This window comes from Schistocerca nitens, chromosome 1 (assembly GCF_023898315.1).
Source record: "Schistocerca nitens isolate TAMUIC-IGC-003100 chromosome 1, iqSchNite1.1, whole genome shotgun sequence".
NCBI lineage: Eukaryota > Metazoa > Arthropoda > Insecta > Orthoptera > Acrididae > Schistocerca > Schistocerca nitens.
The window spans coordinates 541,300,405-541,321,538 of NC_064614.1; the positions used below are offsets into that span (position 1 = coordinate 541,300,405).

The 21,134-nt window shown below is 40.7% G+C and overlaps 1 protein-coding gene across 3 annotated transcripts in view; it reads right to left on the bottom strand.

Annotated features, from left to right (window-relative positions):
* The window catches only part of LOC126253992 (trypsin-1-like), a 180,739-nt gene that overhangs the window by 139,088 nt on the left and 20,517 nt on the right, over positions 1-21,134 (bottom strand). The gene's annotated exons all lie outside the window — the stretch shown is intronic.

Consider the following 21,134-nt stretch of genomic DNA (forward strand, 5'->3'; position numbering starts at 1 on the left):
TGTAAGATAGGACATATCCTGGAGCATCAAAGAATAGTTAATTGGATAATTATTATTGAGGGGAAGTGTGATTTTTTGTGTGTGTGTGTGTGTGTGTGTGTGAGAGAGAGAGAGAGAGAGAGAGAGAGAGAGAGAGAGTAGGGGAGGGTAAAAACTAAAGGGAAACCAAGGTGAGAGAGAGAAAGAAAGTAAGAAAGAGATTACAATGCAAAAATCTAAATAGGTGTTACGTATCTTTCTCTTCCTTAAAATGTTCCACACTGTCGAAGTGTGAGTAGGCTGCATTAATTGTGCAGGATGAAGTGACTTGCACATGACAGACTATTGTGGGGAACTGGATCAACTTTTCTTCTGACTGGACTACCTGTACAACAATGGCAATTTAACTTATGCAGTAACATTGTGGTAAGGTACTACTAAGTTGTTAGAGTCACAGTTTATAGAGCCTTGGACGACTTGTAACCAAATAAGGCAGATAAAACTCCTTCAGCATTTCCAAAATCATAGGAGTAAGTAGCAGTGAAATTATTCAAGTTAGTATGAAGTCTTGAGCCTTATCGTAGCGCTTCAGATAAGTGCAGGGACTATTGTACAATCAGCTTAACAGCTCATGCATCTAAGTTGCTGAACAGAATAATATACAGAAGAGTTGATAACAAAATTGAGGATCTCTTAAATGATGATCAGTTTGTCTTTCAGAAAGATAAGGGCATCAGAGATGCATTTCTGGTGTTGTGTTTGATAATGGAAGCAGGACTGAGGAAAATCAAGACATGTTCATAGGATTTGTTGACCTGCAAAAAGAGTTCAACAATGTACAATAATGCACAGAGTTGAAAATTCTAAGAAAAATAGAGTAAGCTATAGGGAAGTATATATCTGCATCCAGTGACACTTATTGGCTGAGGATAACATTGTGGTCAGTTGGTACAATTGGGCCTTCTGAGGCCTGTTCAGATGGAGTTTAGATTATTACAGGGAAATATGAGTAATATACAATATGTACTAGAGCAAAAAGGGAACAATAAGATTGGAAGAAGAAACACAAATTACTCAAATTAAAAAAGGGGGAGATGAGGATGCAGTCTCTTGTCCCCACAGAAGCAATGATGGAAATAATACATAAAAGAAGCAATGACTAAAATAAAAGAATGGGTCAAGTATGGGATAAAAATTCTGGGTGAAAAGATATCAATGAAAAGATTTGCTGATGATATTACAATCATCAGTGAAAATGAAAAAGAATTACAGGTATGCTAAATGGAATAAACAGTCTAATGAGTACAGAATACAGAATGAGAGTAAATCAAAGTGTGTGATGGAATACCATCTGAGGCACTGAAAGTCTTAGGTCCAAATTCAATAGCCAGAACGACTGAGGTAGTAAACAGAAGCTATGACACAGGAATTTGGGCCCAAGATCTATTTAAGACCATTCTAGTACCTTTACCTAAAAATGCACTTCAGAATGCAAGACTGTAGAACAATTAGTTTTATCAGTCATTTTACAAAGGCTGTAATGAGAGTAGAAATGGAAACAAAATGAAGAAAATGCTGAGGAAGACCAGTTTGGGTCGAGAACGGGCAAATGAACAAGAGATGCTGTGGATTTTCTGAGGAAGACTAGAGAAAGAATAATAGTAATGAATAAGGAGGTGCATATTTATTTTATCAACTGTGACTTCTCCCCATTTAGCAGAGTTAAATGGAGTAGGCTATACTGCTGAGTTGTTCATATACTCTGGAAAGGAAGAAGGCTAATAGAGTGGTGTACACAAAGCAAAAAGTGACAGACAAGGAAATGAGGAGACGGAAGAGGTGAATACTGGAAGGGGTGTAAGACAAGGCTGTCACTGTCACTGAAGCTGTTCAACATACTTGGAGAAGAAATCATACATAAGGCTACAGAGGATGGAAGAAGCTTGGTGACTGGAGGAGAAAGGATAAAGGCAATAACATAGGTGGATGATCAAGTAGTGTTGGTAGAATCATAGGAGCTACAGGAGATCTTGAAGAGTACTGCAAGAAGGGATGAGGAGTATGGAATGAAGATAAATGTAGTAAAGACAAAAGTGATGAGAATAAGCAAGAAGGAAGCACCAGTTAACACCGTCTTAGATGGAAAAAAGATAGAACAAGTAAAATTATTTTTGTACCTGAGAAGTTCAATGAAATGGTATGGAAATGGTACAGAAGAAAGAAGGAGGAGGATTTATATGGGAAAGAGAGTATTTGAAATGGTGAAACAGGTACTAAAAGCTAGAAGAATTCCAATGGAGTTGAGTAAACTACTTGCTAAATGTTATGTCTGACATATCTTGTTATTCAGCAGTGAATCATGGACAGTTACAATGAAAGAAGAAAGATATTTAGGAAGTTTTGAACAGTGACTATAGAGAAGAATGCTTAAGGTGAAGTGGAAGTAATGAAGGAAACAGGGGAAGAAAGACCAGAGGTTGAAAATACCATTACAGTTGCAGTTGTTCCTCTGTCAGGATTGTTTGTAGGGGAAGAGAGATTATTATTGGAAGTGATCAGCAACAGGAAAAAATCTTGGTTGTGACATATGCTCTCTGCAACAAAAAATTGTAGAGATAAAAGTGAGAGATATCAGAGGAAATCATAGGAAGAAAGTTGAAATGTTGGACAATATTAGAAATGGATAAACACACAGCATGACATTTGCACATGACAACATGATGGAAGGTGCTCACAACAGGACATGATGGAGAGCCTCCAGTTAAAAACTGTCATGAGACAGATACACTGAAAAAGAAAGAAGAAGACATTGTCACAGTGTGCAGCCAATTCAAATACATAACTGTAACTATTATGGACTTCACAAACTATCTGCATCCACACCTACACACATAATCTGCAAGCCACTGTACAATTCATGGTAGAAGGTACTACATATTTGCAAATGGAATGAGGAGAAAATGATAGACTGTATGCGACCTAATCTCCCTTATTTTGTCCTTATAGGATATTTCATGCTTTATCAAAGCTGACAATTTGGATGGGATAGGTTAACTTGGAGATAAATATGGAAATTGTCAGCAGCCATTTTCAAGTGAAGAATCCCAATACATACTGATATGAAGCCACTTGGAATCAGCGTACCACTTGGAAGTCAATCTAAATTTCTGCAAATGAAAACTGACTTTTGTTTAACGCAGGGAAAACAAAAAGATGAGGCAAACAAATTCGATAGAGAGACTGGTCAGATTTAAATATTTTGGCATTTGAAGGTTTCAAACTTGTTTATTTGGCGTTAGATCATTTTATGATTCAGACATTTAGGGTTGTACTAACGGCGTGGCAAGATAGGCCTGCAAAGGGCACTGACACAGAGGGGATGCAAACACTGACTCGAAATAAAACTAACGAAGATAGGTGATTTAAAGATTAACAGAATGCCTTTGAGGGATGAGGGGTGGAGCAGGGAAGCAGTCTGTCACTCGCTCTCATCTCTTCAGTGATTACCAATGGACTGTGTTGTTGGCAGTCTGAAAAATATTGCCTCACTCAGTTGTCATAATTCGCCAATTATGGTCTCAGTTTCTTTAATATTTATTCACTTCTGAACTGTCAACATGAAAAATTCTCTACAGTCGTTAATCAATACTAAACGCAAGGCATGGACGAGAAACTCTAACCACTGCCTATGTTTTAAATGAATAAAGCAAAACGTGTATTGTGACAACCAGGGAAAAAAAAATTACAGGAGTTCTATATAAAGCGTCAGTACCAGTATTCATAAATTACAATAAATTTAGTTTGGTATCACTTCTTTCAAGTTTGACTCAGTTACAGCATGTATCGTATTTGTATCCCTCAATTTTTTTCTTGCTTTTTTGTCTCTTTTTTACAGTGGATCTAGACCAGGTCACCTGACTTGTAGCCACATTCCTGCAGCGCGAATTATTCTCAGCCGCGGACTGTATCATAACCCCGGTGTTCCTATCTTCTGCTTATGATAAGGCTTTCTCTTGGTTCACAAATAAAGTGCGCGTCATTTATGATGGCGGCCGAGTTTAGGTTCGTTCTGCGCATCTGACTTCACAAAACACAGTCAGCCAATGAACAGAGAACGACGTTGCCAGAGCTCGACTGCAGTGCAGAGCACAGACGAATTTTTTCAGTTTTAGAAACGTTCAGTCATAAATAAAGTAATTAAACAAAAGCAATGTCTTGATAGCAGACTTTCTTTTATAGAAAGTTTGGAAAAAGCATTCTTTATACCAATTGCTTCATATTCTATTAATTAATTAAACCAAACAAGCAATAAGCCTCCTAATTCAGGCGATAGCAAGGAAAGGTGTTTGTATCATTCTCACTAACCGCTTTTTCGCAATAAAGAACAGCAGTAATTGTTTTATTTCCTGTTGTACTTCGACGAAAGGTGAGTAATTCATAATCATACCTACAGTGTTTGTCGGTATTTTCCGTAATATTTAAAGTCCTCCGGTAGATATATTGAACGACGAGCTGCGTTAGCGTAATGGTTAAAGTGTATGGCTGCAAAGTGAAGGGTTCTGAGTTCAAACTTTGATCGGGGCTTAATATTTTCTTTATTTAAAAACAATATCGAAGTGTCTTACTTCATGAATTTTATTCGTTTGAATGTAATTTTTTGACATTTCTAGTGGCAACTAAAATCGACCATACGGAAAGTATACGCTATGGACTTTCACCTCTGCAAACTCTTCAAAATTTCGTGCAATGGTTTACTACATCTAAAGGCCCGTCCACACGTTACGATCTGTCTGCGCAAATGTCTGCGCACATCACATCTGCGCAGACAGATCGTTGCGTGTGGACAGAAGATTTGCACCAACCTGAGGTGTGTACAAACCTGGAAGTTGGAGTTGGAGGTTTGAGCGAAACCTCTCAAATCTGTGGGTTCAAACCACATCTGCGCAGACAAGTTGGAGCGTGTGGACAGGAGATCGCCGCAAATCTGGCGCGAAACAGCTGTTTGCTCAGTCTAGTGTTTGTATTTGTGCGCACCGGGCATTAAATTGGCTGATACTCGTCAGTGTTCTCGAGAGTTTGTAAGTGAATTCATTGAAATATGTAGAAACCACCCATGTACCCATGTTTGTGGAAGATTAAAAGTAAAGAATATAGTGACCGAGACAAAAGACTGCAGCATACAATGCTCTAATTGAGTTATCCAAAGTTCAGAAATCTAGATCTGATGTAGAAGTAGATCAAGTATACCAGCCAACGTTATGGTATTTTGATCTGCTTGGCTTTCTTAGTGATCAAGAAACACCAAGACCAAGCAGGAGTACAATTGAAGATGAAATTGGAGTGTCAATGTTACCGCCAGCCGTTCATGAGGAGAAATTGCCCTTCCCATACAATTATTTTTTCTCATAATATGAAGGGTTACGAGCTTTAAGAGATAATTATAAGTTTCGACATCCATCCGCAAATAATTTCGCCAGTCGTTAGGTTCGTCCTGCAACTCTCTCAGTAAATTTACGTGAGAAAACTGCTTTCGCTTTAGCAGCCACTGTCTACACCATTTTGACCGCTTTCTCTGTTTCCTGCGGTTGGTCTGAATGTTTTTTGCAACACAAGTTGCGAACACAGACCACAACAGAACTTCCTTCATTTCTATATTACTGAATTAAATGTTTGACGTTTACGGGGAGCGTAGTCGCTTGCCACTGATATTTCTTTTCTACACCGACAGATGGCGGGCGAGTAGTAGATTGGGGTTTGTGTCGTGTGAACACACCACATTTGCAGCGATCTTTTGCATGTACAGACATCTGCACCGATGTCTGCGCAGACAGATCGTTGCGTGTGGACCGGGCTTAATGCTGCACAATAACTGCGTTGAACATCGAAACTAAATTAAGTCATTTATGGGGGAAAGGTATCAGTCAAGAAGATGTGTAAAAATGAAATTTTTGGGCCAAATAGTTTTTGTGAAATCGAATGATAAAGTGTGTCAAAGCAGTCGAAACACCATGTGTCTGCACAGGCGAGCAGTGCAATGATGACAAAATCGCGCACATCGCGGAATGCGGGGAGCACGTCTCTGTAGCAGCGAAAGGGTTAATGTGGCCGTGGAGGCTTTACTTCATAAACTGCGCGCTCCCCCCCTAAACGTAAGTTTGCAAACAATACTATGGCGCTGCTTCTCTTGGCGCGTACAACTGGCAACGCAGCAATCACCCGTGTCTGGGCGGGCATGCGCGAACCGTCAAGATAAAAGAATTGAACTATACAAACGCATGCTGCTATCCCAGTTTCATTTCTAAACTACCATTTCGTCCATGTAGCATAACAAACAAACAACTACAGCAAAACAGAGTATCGCTACACAGCTGATGTGGAAACAGTGCCCTCTGTTCTTAGGCTTATTAACGTTCAACAATGGTTTTCTTGCTGCTTCTTCGGTACGATATTGTAGGTTGGCAAGCGTGTGCTGAAACAAATACGCTATTTGGCGGCCGACTTACGATACCAGTGAGGACTGCAGCGAGACAGAGTGCTCTTAAGTATTTAATAGAATAATAAGTTACATGGAAAACAGCTCTCAAATGCATAACACCACGTCATCTGAATTTAATTTCCTGTCTGAAAACGCCGTAAATGGGAGCTCTTAACTCATCTTGAAGAACGTACGGTTGATTCTGGTGCCAAATAATCACAGATCTTGCTACAGTGGAGTTAGTTAAAGCAATAGCTGTTTTCAAGAACTGATGAAGACCATTGACACATCATCATCAGTTATCTGCTATATTAGCAGGTCCTTTGCCTCTCCATTTTCTGCGATCCATTGCTTCCTTCTTAAGGCTACTGTATGTTGTACCGTCCATCATGTCATCCAGTATCTGGAATCTCTTCCTTCCTCGCTTCCTTTTCCCTTCTACATAACCCTCTAAAACTGTTTTTATCAGTCCGTCATTCTTTTTTAATATATGCCCAATCCAATTTCTTTTTCTTCTCTTTATTACATCTAGTAACTGTCTTTTCTCTCCCACTCTTCTCAGTGCCTCTTCATTTCTTACTCTGTCCATCCAACTTATTCTTTCCATCTTCCGCCATGTCCAGATCTCAAAAGCCTCCAGCCTTTCTCTGTCTTTTTTCCTCATAGTCTACGTTTCAGCGCCATATAGAAGAACACTCCATACAAGACATTTTATGAGTCTCTTTCTGAGTTCTCTGTCCAGACCGCTGCAGAAGATTCTCCTTTTCTTATAAAACGCCTCTTTGGCCATTGCTATCCAGTGATTGAAGTATCTTGTGAACACAATTCCAGCAAATTAAAATGATAATAGGCTACATAAGGTCAAGTATTGGTGATAGGAGATTGTTAAATGTAGCTATCTTGTCAAGGAATACGACACAGCTGCTAAATTTGACTTAAATGAGATTGTGGTAGTGATGTATTTTTTGTTTATATGTCGAGAATTATCGACATGTACACGTGACCTCTCTTGCACACATTTTTTTAAATTAATTTTATTGGCTTTCTGAAGCTAACAACAATCTCTGGCATGCATTTTATCTTTTTTGTAACCTTATAAGTTCAGTTCTTTATTAATGGTCTCATATGATTCTGTGTGAATAAAAGTTATTTGTGCACGTATAAAGACCACGTACCATTACTTATACGGCTTATTTATCCAGCTCTCATAACTGACGATCCCCATTACCAATTTTCGAGCTTTTCAGTGACTGATATCCTCAGCAAACAGTTCAATACATACAGAGGAAATAGACGATGACATCAGGCTGTTCCACACCATCAGCAAACGCCCCAATGACATCTGGGTTTTGTAACTTGCTCTCTTGCCAACTCAGAGCATGGATCCTGGGCCGTGCGATGAACATGACGCTAATTCTAAAACGACTCCACAAACGCAGACTACATTGGTGGTTCCACAACTCAGTCCAGTGAACATTCCCACCAAAATGGAACTAGACATTTAATTGAACTGAAAAACTCTGTCACTCCCAGTAAATCCTTTCGTATTGTGGTCATAATTAATGCTGAACTCTACAACAAAGTTGTACACACAGGCGACATGGCCAATTACACACATGGTGCAGCATGAATTCCCCTGTATCAGACTCAGGAATTCTAAAGGTAGCAGTGACATCGCACATGCCACTACGGTGGTTTGGAGCAATGAACTATCTTTCGCCATCTCCTGCAGTTCATCCATATCATTCTTACAATTATAGGCACTGCTTGTTCGTGATCATGCAAAAACATATTCCATCAACAACAAGCGACCAGCTACCACAAACGATTTACTTTGGTGATTAGCAATCTGAACCTCTGAGCCACAGTATTTCTCGGCGTACAAAATCTGCCGACCTCAGGATCAGACAGGTGATATAACAAGAAACAAATGGTGACAAATCCCCTTCACAATTCTGGTGACGCAATGTCCAATGATTTGTTGCTACACATTTGGCAGTAACAATTACTGGCACAAGTACGAACAGCATTGGTAGTACACAGTGGTAAACGAATTGTGCACCTCACCAATAGCGTCTGTGTAACACTCGCATTGCTTGCGGCAGTTGTCATGAGAGCATCGGCAGACTTTCCAGCCGAACCTGACTGATACCTAGACAAACTCAACCAATGCTTACCAAGCCCCCACCGATGTGACGTCTTTGAATTGTACAATCATCACGGCATGTCCACCGATAGTTTCCAAGGAAGTTTACAAGTCTCAGTGGAGGCGCTCGAAACACACCTGCGCCTGCAGCGGCAATGACAAGACACCAGTAGTCAGCCACAGACCCAGTTCAGATTGGCACCACCACCACCACCACCACCACCACCACCACCATGAGAACTACAACAGGGTTTATACCACCACAGGCACTGAGCAACACGCTGTAAAATGCACCTCGCCATGCAGTTACCCAAATGGTAACCATAATCTGATTTAGGTGCAAAAGATTGCACATCACACAGAAAGTGCCACCCAGCACAATAACATAATGTGCCGAGTGTCAATGTACCTTTTTAGTCAGTCCACTCCACAATACCTGTATGTCCATGGTAGCAGTTCAGTGCATATACCCTACCCTCACCAGCGACCTCCAAATGTGCATTATGCTGTGTCCAAAAGACTTTCTATATGAGACAGGCACACAGACATGGTGTTCCTCGTAGGTACAAGCTCTGAAAGCAGCACACTTCCTTCCAGTTATGTAGTCGATAATTAACAAGACACTGAAGGATAGTTGAAAGCAGTTAACAACTCCACGATCAACACCTATGGCTACAAAGTGTTCACCTGCGATATCAGTCCCTCCATCTTTTCCTTGGTATTGTCGCCAGCATTGCTGAACCTGTTTTCAGCACTGACTTCCTTGCACACTTTGTACTAACAGCTGATCTGTGGAAGGTACACTTACGGAACACAATCGACAATAGTGCAGTATCTGGGACCCATCGTCACCCTGTTTATAGTGCATTGCAGAGAATTGATAATGTCTGCACCTCTGAAGAACACATTACAACTTTTGCAGTCTTTTTCACACATATACAAGTGTGTGCTAAAAGGTAATGCCCCCAAATTTTTTATGTGTGAACTCTTAAAACCTTTTAAGTAAAACAAATTTTATTAACAGTCTACATCTCTATTCATCATTGAAATAAATGGTTGTAGCTTCGTCATAACTTGCAATGAGAAGTATTTATTTTTTATTTCTTGATGGTGACTAGTTCCGGACGCTTGTGTCCTGTTTTCGAACCATCCATGCTGTAAGTGTGACACATACAGGCGATAGCCCATGTACACAAACTGCCCCTGCAGTAATCAAATTGGTATATGGCCGAACAATAGCAAATTACACCACATAAGATCAACATTATGTTTAAATGTGTGTGAAATCTTATGGGACTTAACTGATAAGGTCATCAGTCCCTAAGCTTACACACCACTTAACCTAAATTATCCTAAGGACAAACACACACACCCATGCCCGAGGGAGGACTCGAACCTCTGCGGGGGCCAGCCGCACAGAGATCAACGTTACAGAACTTCATGCCTACATATTTATTTCTCAACATAGTCACTCAGCAATGAACACGTTTCTTCCAACAAGAGACAAGTTTATTGATACAATCACTGTACAATATTTGACCTTGTTGACAGAGCCACAGCCTCATCTCTGTCTGCATTGTTCCATCATTATAAAAGTGAAGTCCTTGGATGCGTTATTTAAATTTTGGAAACAAATGAAAGTCAGATGCGGCCAAGTCGGCACGTTATGGAGGCTGATCGACAACAGTGACCCCATTAGCATTATCATGCTAAAGGACAAGATGCTCCATGTGCATATGAACTCTTCGAATTCGAAACTCGACTACATCACGCTGTTTATCGCGCACTGACATAGTTATGTTACACATTAGCATGTTACATGCTACAATTTTGAGTCCTCTACTGGCAGAAGAATGCAGTTTTCGTCATTGAAATGGAAAAGTGGAACAAATAATATGCATGACATGTAACACTTCTACCGATATTGAGAACAGAATAAAAAATTCGGAGGCACTACTTTTCACCACGCCATCGACATGGTAACATGAACCTTCTCTATGCAATACTGAGAACTCCACACAATTGACGATCAAGTGCCGATTATAAACTAAACCATGCCCCACAACGGTGAATGCAAGCATGTAATACAAAAGAAAAAAGTATTTACAGTGGAACAATTACCTGAAAGCAAAATCATCTACCATAAATAGAGAGTAGTTACGGCCAAAATTGTGAACAAATATTGAAATGTTCCCATGCAGGGGCTTTCTGAGAGCCATGCAATAAAACCACCAAGCGTATTCCAGATACAGGCTCACCATGATGGTGGCAAACACAATACAGTGCATCACATTCACATCACACTTGGGCAACCAGCTTCACATTGTGCACATATGACTGCACCCTGTGATGCCATGACAAATAACGAGATATAATTTTTTTCCATTCTTTTACTACCTTGTATTTCAAAAATATATTTCTGATGGTATAGAATATTTTTCATGAACCATGGACCTTGCCGTTGGTGGGGAGGCATGCGTGCCTCAGCAATAGAAGCTTTCGAAATGCGGTGCTACAGAAGAATGCTGAAGATTAGATGGGTAGATCACATAACTAATGAGTAGGTATTGAATAGAATTGGGGAGAAGAGGAGTTTGTGGCACAACTTGACAAAAAGAAGGGACCGGTTAGTAGGAAATGTTCTGAGGCATCAAGGGATTACAAATTAAGCATTGGAGGGCAGCGTGGAGGGTAAAAATCGTAGAGGGAGACCAAGAGATGAATACACTAATCAGATTCAGAAGTATGTAGGTTGCAGTAAGTACTGGGAGATGAAGAAGCTTGCACAGGATAGGGTAGCATGGAGAGCTGCATCAAACCAGTCTCAGGACTGAAGACCACAACAACAACAACAACAACAACAACAGGTTGTATAGTGTAAACATGAAGTGTGACTATGTTTACTGTGCTGTTTTCTTCACGAGTTCCTTATGCAATGGCCAAGCGGTTCTAGGTGCTACAGTATGGAACCGCGCGACCGCTACAGTCGCAGGTTCGAATCCTGCCTCGGGCATGGATGTGTGTGATGTCCTTAGTTAGGTTTAAGTAGTTCTAAGTTCTAGGGGACTGATGACCTCAGTAGTGAAGTCCCATAGTGCTCAGAGCCATTTGAACCATTTGAACTTAGATTTTTCTGATGATCTGTCAAATGTATTGTGTGAAATAGAATGCAGTAGACAGAAGTTTTCTAAGAACTGTGGAGCGAGAGAGGTATCGATAGTTGTCGGGTCAAACAGTGTGGCCGACAGTCTGGGACGGCGCGTGAGCGTTTCGGTATGAAAGGAAGTCTTGTGTGTAGTAATTAATACTGGACTTTCGTGTGTTAGACACGGTTTGAAATTTGACTTTATGATGGACATTCCAAAGGGGCGTTGCATTACGCGATCGCTGTTGGTTTTTGCACAATGAAGCTTGTGGCAGTGACAATGCACTCGTGAACAGACAGTTTTGTCGTCGGTTTAGAACTGAACTGCACTACATAAACTGTGAATTTACTATTGCTGATTTATCATGACAACGAGATATGACATATGCTAAAACACTAATCGCCATTGTGGAAACTGTGAACTGTGTTGCTACATAAGTGACTGTTTTCGCGGCAGCGGTGTTATTGTGAACCATGAATGTTAGCAGCAGATGGACTGCCTAACTTCGCAATTGGCAATTTATAGCAAATGGAATGTTAATTTATACACGATCTATGGACTGTACCAAACTAACATGTGTGGAAGTTGCAGTTGAACTAATACGACCTTCTAATGGTGCATAAACATTTACTTCGTTCTGGCCTACGCAACTTATTGCCACTGCTAGCTGAAACTGGATGTAAGGAAAGATGATATATCAATGCCAAGGACACGACTGGATGAACTTACAGGATTCGTATCAGCAACCTCAAACTGCTCCTACTGCTGTCGCCACATCACGCCGACCCAGAACAGATAAGACTCAAAACCAATTCGTCTCCTCGAGAAACTCACAATTGTAACCAATTTAATTTCTTTCTGCTTTGTAACAGACTATCTCTTAATGCTTCTCTCTGTAAATAAAAGTAGTATAGTGTAAAGACTGTTCACCTTAAGTGATTGTTGACCCCACCATTAACAGGAGTTATTGCTTTCATTTATTTGTTTTTGTTTTCCAGTGTATTTGTTCTAGTTGTTGCATGCGTTGTATGTGTCTTTTAGAAGGGTGTGCTTCGATGTGTATATAAAGTAGTTTAGATAGCAGAATTTATGTGTTGTAAAGTGAAATGTGGCCAGACGCGTAAGTAGAGGCATCCGCCATTAAAGTTATTTACACTGACCAATTACAAAGAAGTAGCTTACTCACCATTGGTTCAAGTTGACGTTAGAGGGAACTTTGAATTTTAACAGATGTCAAAGTATGCGATCTTTGTTTACATGCCACTTAAAGTCATATTTCCATTCATTCATCTTTAGATGCCAATTTATCTGGGTTTAACTGTTACTGGTAAGCAAAATTACAGAATACTGTGTCATTATTTATCAAATTAACTTCAGAGTATTTTACTGTTTTCCTCTATCAAAGGATGTTATTATCAGAATTTTAACAGGATTGGGAAATGTCTCATATACTGGTTTGCTTTTGACGTTTCCAGAAGTGAAACAGGTACTTGGGGTTTATATAATATTAATTTACTTCATTCAGTTTTTCTTTAAAAATTTTCTGATTACAATTTCACAGTCATTGTAAATCTCCAGGATCCATTTCCTTCACAACCTGTACAGCTAATGGAGACAAAAGCAGTTTTCTAGGAGATGTTACTGACTGGAATCATTTGTCTATCTGACAGCCCATGGTTTTTTCCCTGGCATCTTGTCCACAAGGAAGAGGCCACATGGTGAGTATCATGCCCAGAGCTGTACCGAGGTGATCCTGTACCCCTGCTAGCAGAACTGCCAAAGTTGCAATCTTCACTGTCCCCCATCCCCACCCTGGGGAACATTAAATTTTGTAATTCGTAAGGTAGATTTAATAAAAACGAAGTGTTGTTGAAAAATATTACTTAAATGTGCGCTATAGACGAAAAATATTGCACACAATAAATTAAATGTATCATTGTTGTAAATAGATTACAAATTGAACAAACTTTCTAAGAGAATTGAAAATAAAACACAATCAATGTCTTATTGTTCGTGATAGTTATAGTACATTGGTTTTATCATGATATATAACAAAGAACAGAGTTTATTTGCTACCGTTAAATTATTAACAGTGTATGTATCATTAATAGGAAATTAAAGAAAAAGTGCTATAGTTAAGTATTGAGAATACATTTCCTCCCAAGAATTGCTTTGTTATTATAATTTTACATTGCATTTACTTGCTTTGAATACAGCAAACTTGTTGATAATGTCACTGACGTCAAATTTAGCAGCTGCGTCGTACCCCATTGACAAGATAGATGAATTTGACAGTCAGCTTCTACTCTAATCGATCTTGAGTAGCTTTTTAAAATCTTTAATTTGCTGAATCTGCATTGAAATTGTCATAAATAATTCTCAAAGCTATTTTGATGTTTGGATTAGCATCACATAATCAATACTTCAAAAAACATCAAAATATGCAAATGATAATGTGTGTCAGCTCTTTCTACTGGAATCTGAAATCAGTTATTTCATTAACTATAGTCGAGGTGGCATAAGAAGATCCTTAACAGCTTGTAATGCTGTTGCCAGCTTCCAACTTTGAAACATCTGCAGGGAAAAACAGTAGCCATCTACAGAGTAGTGACAAAAAGGAGCCGTTGTCATTTACAAAATCGCGTTAAGCTATTAGGATGAGAAAGGCCCGCAAAAATGCTGCGCCCAACCCACAGCAACTCTCAAGGATCAACTTATGCCAGCTCAACTACAGTTCTGCTGTATCGGTATTTCTGTTTCATTTGGCACCAAAATTGCTACATATTTTTCAAAATAAGATAAAGCGCTCTCATTTAATGCTTTCCTGATAGGAAATTAAATTGAGATAAAAGTGGTGTTATATGTGATATCTTTTCCCCATTTCACTTATTATTCTCTCAAAGATTTTGCAGGAGTCTAACTTAAACAGTTTCACTCCTGTTCCGAGTTGGCAGAAATCAAGAGAAATTGGAAGCCTTCAGTTATTTGCTTCAAGACCTGGTGACATACTTTTGATATTATACTATACTATAGGGAAGTATCAGCAAAATGTCCATTGCTGAACAGCTGTATGCAGCAGTGGCTGTATGAGCAAAACCCACAGTTGACACACAACACAAGTGATGCAAGTCTGGCAGTAGTCATTTCTTTATGTGCATCTGCACGAAATGACCCTGTGACAACAGAGTGTGTTTTCAGTCTCGTGCCAAGGGAAAGGCTTCTTCTCACAGGGAGAAGAAAGGAACATGCGGGACATGAGAACTTGCGCGTCTTTCCTGGTTAATTCTTAAATCGTCTTTCTCCTTTTCTCTTTAACTGGTTAGTCTTTGTGCCTCCTCTGTTCAAATGGTTCAAATGGCTCTGAGCACTATGGGACTCAACTGCTGTGGTCATAAGTCCCCTAGAACTTAGAACTACTTAAACCTAACTAACCTAAGGACCGCACACAACACCCAGCCATCACGAGGCAGAGAAAATCCCTGACCCCGCCGGGAATCGAACCCGGGAACCCGGGCGTGGGAAGCGAGAACGCTACCGCACGACCACGAGATGCGGGCGCCTCCTCTGTGGCGTCACCGTTAGTGACGACCTATCTCGTCATGGGCTAGGTATAGCCCTGACCATGCCTTAAATACAAGGAGAATGACAGGCAGATACATATAGGACATCATTTACACACCGGTGCAAAGTTTTCAGCACCCTTGACTGTCAGAAAGCATATAGTCAAACACCAATAGCGATTAGTGAAATTCCGAAGACTGCACTGTTAAACCATTTAGCTTATTCGAATTTTTACTCATGCCATTTGGACTGAAAAAAATGCAGCACAGATGTGATAACACTTCATGGACGATATAGCGAATGGACTACCACTTTGTTTTATGTTCTTATGATATCCCCTAACGCTCAAGGACATGAACTGAAGGTGTGTGAAGTATGCCAACAACCACTTACCAATGGAATAGTTTTAAACAAGGAGAAATGTGTCATTGGAAAGACACAGTTACTTTCTTCGGCCATACTACTTTGGCCAATGGCATTCGCCTGTTTACAAAGAAGAGATGCAACACTACAATCTCTGCTGTAATCAACAGAGTACCAGCAATTGAGACATTTTCTTGGTATAGTAAATTTTTACCACTGTCACCTTCTGGCAACGGTGGCTGCACAGACACCTCTTACCAGTGCAATCATGGGCTGCAACACCACAGGACAGTGACCTGTTAAGTGAACCCCTGAAATTGATGAGGTGTTCTGTAATTTCCACGTCTTTCGTCATTCAAAGCTGCTTGCCCATCCTGTGTCTCACGCTCACTTGGCTGTCGGCATCGATGTGAGTCAGCCGAATGGACCAACAATGGCAGCCAGTCAATTTTTTCTCGAAAAATCTGCCATAAGGCCCAGGAAAACTGGAGTGTGTATGGTAGGGAGCTGTTGTCAATTTATGAGGCTGTCATACAATTCCACTCTCAAATTGAAGCTCGCCCAGAATCTGTTTTGACAGACCAAAAGTCAATAACCTCTGTGTTCAAGAACATTAGTGACAAGTGCTCACCCAGACAGTTCTGGTATAATGAGTTCATAATCCAGACCATAACAAACATCCGCCAGACAAAATTACCGAAAATTGCATGGCTGACTACTTCTCTCATACCTGTGAAATGATATAGACTTAAGACTACAGAGAGCTCTGTACAGAGCAGGTCATGGATCCTCAGCTATGACAGCTATTGAATGATAGGTCTACAAGATTACATCTTGAGAAAATTCCTGCGCCAAACTCAGAGTTTAAGTTGTGGTGCAATGTATCCCAGAATAAGACACACCTATGTTTGGCAGAAATTCCGCAAGACTGCCTTCAAAAGTGTCTACGACAGTAGTAGGGCAACAAGGACATGGTCCCACGTTGTATTGTTGCCACATTCATTCAAGATTGTGGCTATAGATGGGGCAATGTAACAGTGATGTCATGGTGGGAAGTTCAAATTTGGGCGGGAAAATAGGTCAACTGTGCTACCTCCACAAACCCAACCCCTCTCCTCCCCACCACCTCCACTCTCCAAGAAGATGGTGCGAAAATTTTGATAGGAACAATGGCGAGAATAAAGGTCATTTGAGCTACTTCCGCTAATCTCGGTCATCCAACCACCACCTCTTCCTTGGCATTGGTGGGAAAGGACTCAGTCTCTGCTTGGCTGCTGGATAGGATGGATGTAAGCCTTTATTTTGCAGGCATTGTTTATTTGCACAATTTGAGTTGTTGTAGGCAGTAGTTCCATCCAGTGTGTTCACCATGAGATCCAGAGTCCACCTGATCTAGTTCACAGTACCGCCACTGGAGGGTGCTGTCGTCCCTCCCCCTCTCTCCTCCCATGACGTAATCCAAGATGGCGGTGTGGGGAAAATGGCGTGAAAAGGACTCAGACTGTGTCCAGCTGCTGGAGAGGGAGGCATGTACTTTATTTATTTTCCATGGGAAGTTGAACCATTTATTTAGGGATGCGTTTCATATAGTTTTTTTATTACACTGATGCAGAACACTGGTCATGACGTGCTTGGGGTTACAATAAATAACCTACAGACCTGCAGACTTCTCATAATTTACCGAAATAATGCAGTACATGGATGTACAGACACGCAAACAACTCATAATTTGTTAAAATAATGCATGTAAAACGCTCTGCAAACATGCTCACTAATTACAAACTGTCGAACTAATGCATTGTCCAGCCTACAGACACGTTCAATAAATAATGCAGTACACCGATGTACAGACACGTTCACTAAGCGTAAAATTGTCAAAATGATGCATGTACAAAGCTCTGAAAACACGCTCACAACGCTTAAACAGTCGAAATAATGCAGTGCGCAAACATCCATTGCATGTAAAAACACTTTCGAACTATCGTTAAGAATGTTGAGCATGACATATCAGCGATCTGTTCCGTACACAGGTCCAAGGCAGAATGATGACCGAATCTGTTGTGTGTGCCCGCCGGTCCAGCCTGTTCCACAAGTGAGACACACCTGGCTGCGCATGTGTTTACCTGCCACCATGGCTGACGCATCGACTTCACACCTGCAGGTCCAGTGCCAGCCTAATTGCCGAGCGGGATGTTTGCCTAGCGACTCACCCTCGCAGGTACAGCTCAGAGATTGTCTGTGTTATACTTATGTCTCATGTCTGTGTAAATAATAACCAAGTTTCCCTCTGGACGAACTATAGAAATCTTTTGCAATGCATTTAGAAACTGTTTACGAAAATATCCCAGAATAACACAGGAAGCATTCTTCTTAGCGATCCTAATGGGACAGCCTGTTCACTACGTATCAGCTGGCCGTGGTGGCGTAACAGTTCTAGGCGCTTCAATCCGGAACTGCACGACTACTACGGTTGCAGGCTTGAATCCTGCCTCGTGCATGGATGTGTGTGATGTCCTTAGTTTAGTTAGGTTTAAGTAGTTCTATGTTCTAGGGGACTGATGACTCTGATGTTAAGTCTCATGGTGCTCAGAGCCATTTGAACCATTTTTTCACTACGTATCAACCCTTCCCAGAAACCATTATGTGCTGCAGAGATAGTTAACAGTCGCATTTGTTGTAGGAGCTTTTGTGAAGTCTCAGCTTGTGTGCATGGAAATTCTTGTTCTTACAGGACCTTTTTAAGAAAATGTCCCAGAATAACACAGGCTACATTCTTCCTGATGGTCCTAATGAGGCACCCCATCCATCATGTGTTACCTTTCCTGAAAATCGTGACGTCCTGCTTTCAACATACATCTCAGAAACAGTAAACGTTCACTCATGTTCTCACTGCGAGAAGCCTTCATCATGTCTGTGCATGCGTGCAAAAACACTGTTAATCATGAAAGCATTCTTGTTGTTTGGAAAGAGAACACTGTCTAAGCACAGACGGGAAAATCAGGACAATTACACAAACATAAATCAAGGCAGTGTCCTACAGAAAAAGAAGGGCTGAAATTTTCGGTGTCCTACAGCTGCTGGTCTGGAGTTGTCCTAATGTCACAATGGCGGATGAGGGACAGCATCCCACCAGAGATAAATGATCTGCTTCAACTTGTTTTCGAACACTTGAACAAAAAAGACATAACGTTACTCTTAGAGCTTTCCGTAGATACCTTGCCCTCATGTTGTTCGAACGAGTCTCTAGAGGCTCCTATACTCTAGCACAAAGGATGTCTTGTGAATAAATAGAACATTCTGATTGGCTCTTACTGAATTTACCCGTCAAACAGCTGCTGCTGCCAGCAGGGAGCACTGTCCGCCATTTTTTTCTGCAGACGAGAGTTCCAGTGGCAAAATTCTTTTGTACAGATCGACATATTGCACTGACAGTTAAACCCTGCAAAAGTGGTCTACAGATCATCAAATACAGGAAGACGCTTCCTCAATTACGCTGCTCTGCTATTGCCATTTTTTTCCATGCATCAATTGTGTGACAAAGCCTGCTTCGACTCATATACAACCGCATGTTCTGTGTGTAGCTAAGAGCACTGTCTACTAGCGATCGTTAACAGTAAACCTCTCGGTTATCAGAGGACTTCCATCTCATGTATGCTGGAACACGAACATCCTGTTTCGGCACATTCCTCTAAACGAAGGAAGATTGGTCGACATACTCCATTCCCCTGTCGCATCTTGGGTATAAAATCGAGTCTTCAGTTTCATAACTAAGGTGATTCTAAGTTAGCGACAGGTGTTTGTGAGGCACTGCAATCCCCTTGTGTGCATCTGCTTGACAGATGTCCTGTTTACAGAGTTAGTAGTGGCATGACGTGTAATTTCACATGTTCTATGCCTCTGCTATGCGTTTATGCATTTCCTTGTAAGTTATTCTCCGTAACTAGCGATCATTTTATAGGAGTGATGCGAGTATAGTATAATTTCTGAACCATGATCGGATGTGAACAGTGGATGCTATACATTTCTGGAAAGCTGTATTGTGCATGTATCACACAGAATCGATGTTTTAAGGAAGCAGTTTTTTCATTTTAGAGTTTGTCACCATAGTTTATCGCAAAGAAACCCGCAATGAGGATTTATGTCCTGTACCGGAAACATATTTCTTACATTGGAATATTAACAGCGTTTCATGAATAATAGGTCGGAAACTGCATCTAACATTATAGCCTGTTTTAAGTGCCGAACCATGTAGCTTTAGGAGTGCATGTGTTTATGTTCTCTCTTACCACTACTTTCTTGGTACTGATCTCAGACAATAGAACAATACTTTAGAATTGATAGCATAGTTGATTCATGTCAAATGCTTCGAACTCTGTCTCTCTGAAGCTCCATTGTGCATAAAAACAACCCATTCCTTGTTCTTCTTAATCACATGCTATTACATCACAAAACATTCATATCTACTGTTATACACAATTAAGGGGTGCTAACCTCCTCAACATGCATCCATCTGGAGAAATCTTGTGCACTTGGATGGGTGGAGAAGAGTAGTTATGGTCTCAACACGTTCCATTCCTTCTCGAGAGCCGGCCGGGGTGGCCAAGCGGTTAAAGGCGCTACAGCCTGGAACCGCGCGACCGCTACGGTCGCAGGTTCGAATCCTGCCTCGGGCATGGATGTGTGTGTTGTCCTTAGGTTAGTTAGGTTTAAGTAGTTCTAAGTTCTAGGGGACTTATGACCTCAGCAGTTGAGTCCCATAGTGCTCAGAGCCATTTGAACCAGCCTTCTCGAGAATCAAAATGTAGCAGTCTACTTTTGGTCAGTTGCAAATGAAATCGGTGACAATGCAGCAGGGGCGGTTGATTCAAGACAATGCAAGGAGATCTTTCGATCTCTAACTTTATCCTAAGAGTGCGAGAATGCCCTGTGACTTCCATCCACATAGAGAGATATCATAAATTACACACTATGCTCGAAGTGCTAGAAATATGTAGATCACTGTCTGGTATACTTTGATGATGTATACGTTCGAGAATTAACAATGAATGGATGTACTGCAGAGTCATCTATCTACATTCGCAATAGTACTCGCAAAAAAGAGAAGGGGCGGTTTAGAAATGTACAGAATATGGGAAGCATATTGGTTGGTGTTGAAATTACAGTAAAATTGCTAAAACTGTTTGCACTATCAACAGTAATGCTTGTTATTACAGTACATCGACGGTGTTTTTTCCATCCCATCCATCCACTGGTACACTGTTGATTAGCGCATAAATAATTGACTGACATCGCTTGTTTGAGATGGAGAAAGAGTCTTGGTGGATGGGGTGACACCTTCTGGGGATGGCTAGCACTGAAACAGTGATCACATACATGACTCCAGTATGAGAAATTAATCGAAACAGAACACAGAGTCATCATCTATCCTGTCACTGTGACAGATGAGTTAAAATATAGAGGCCAT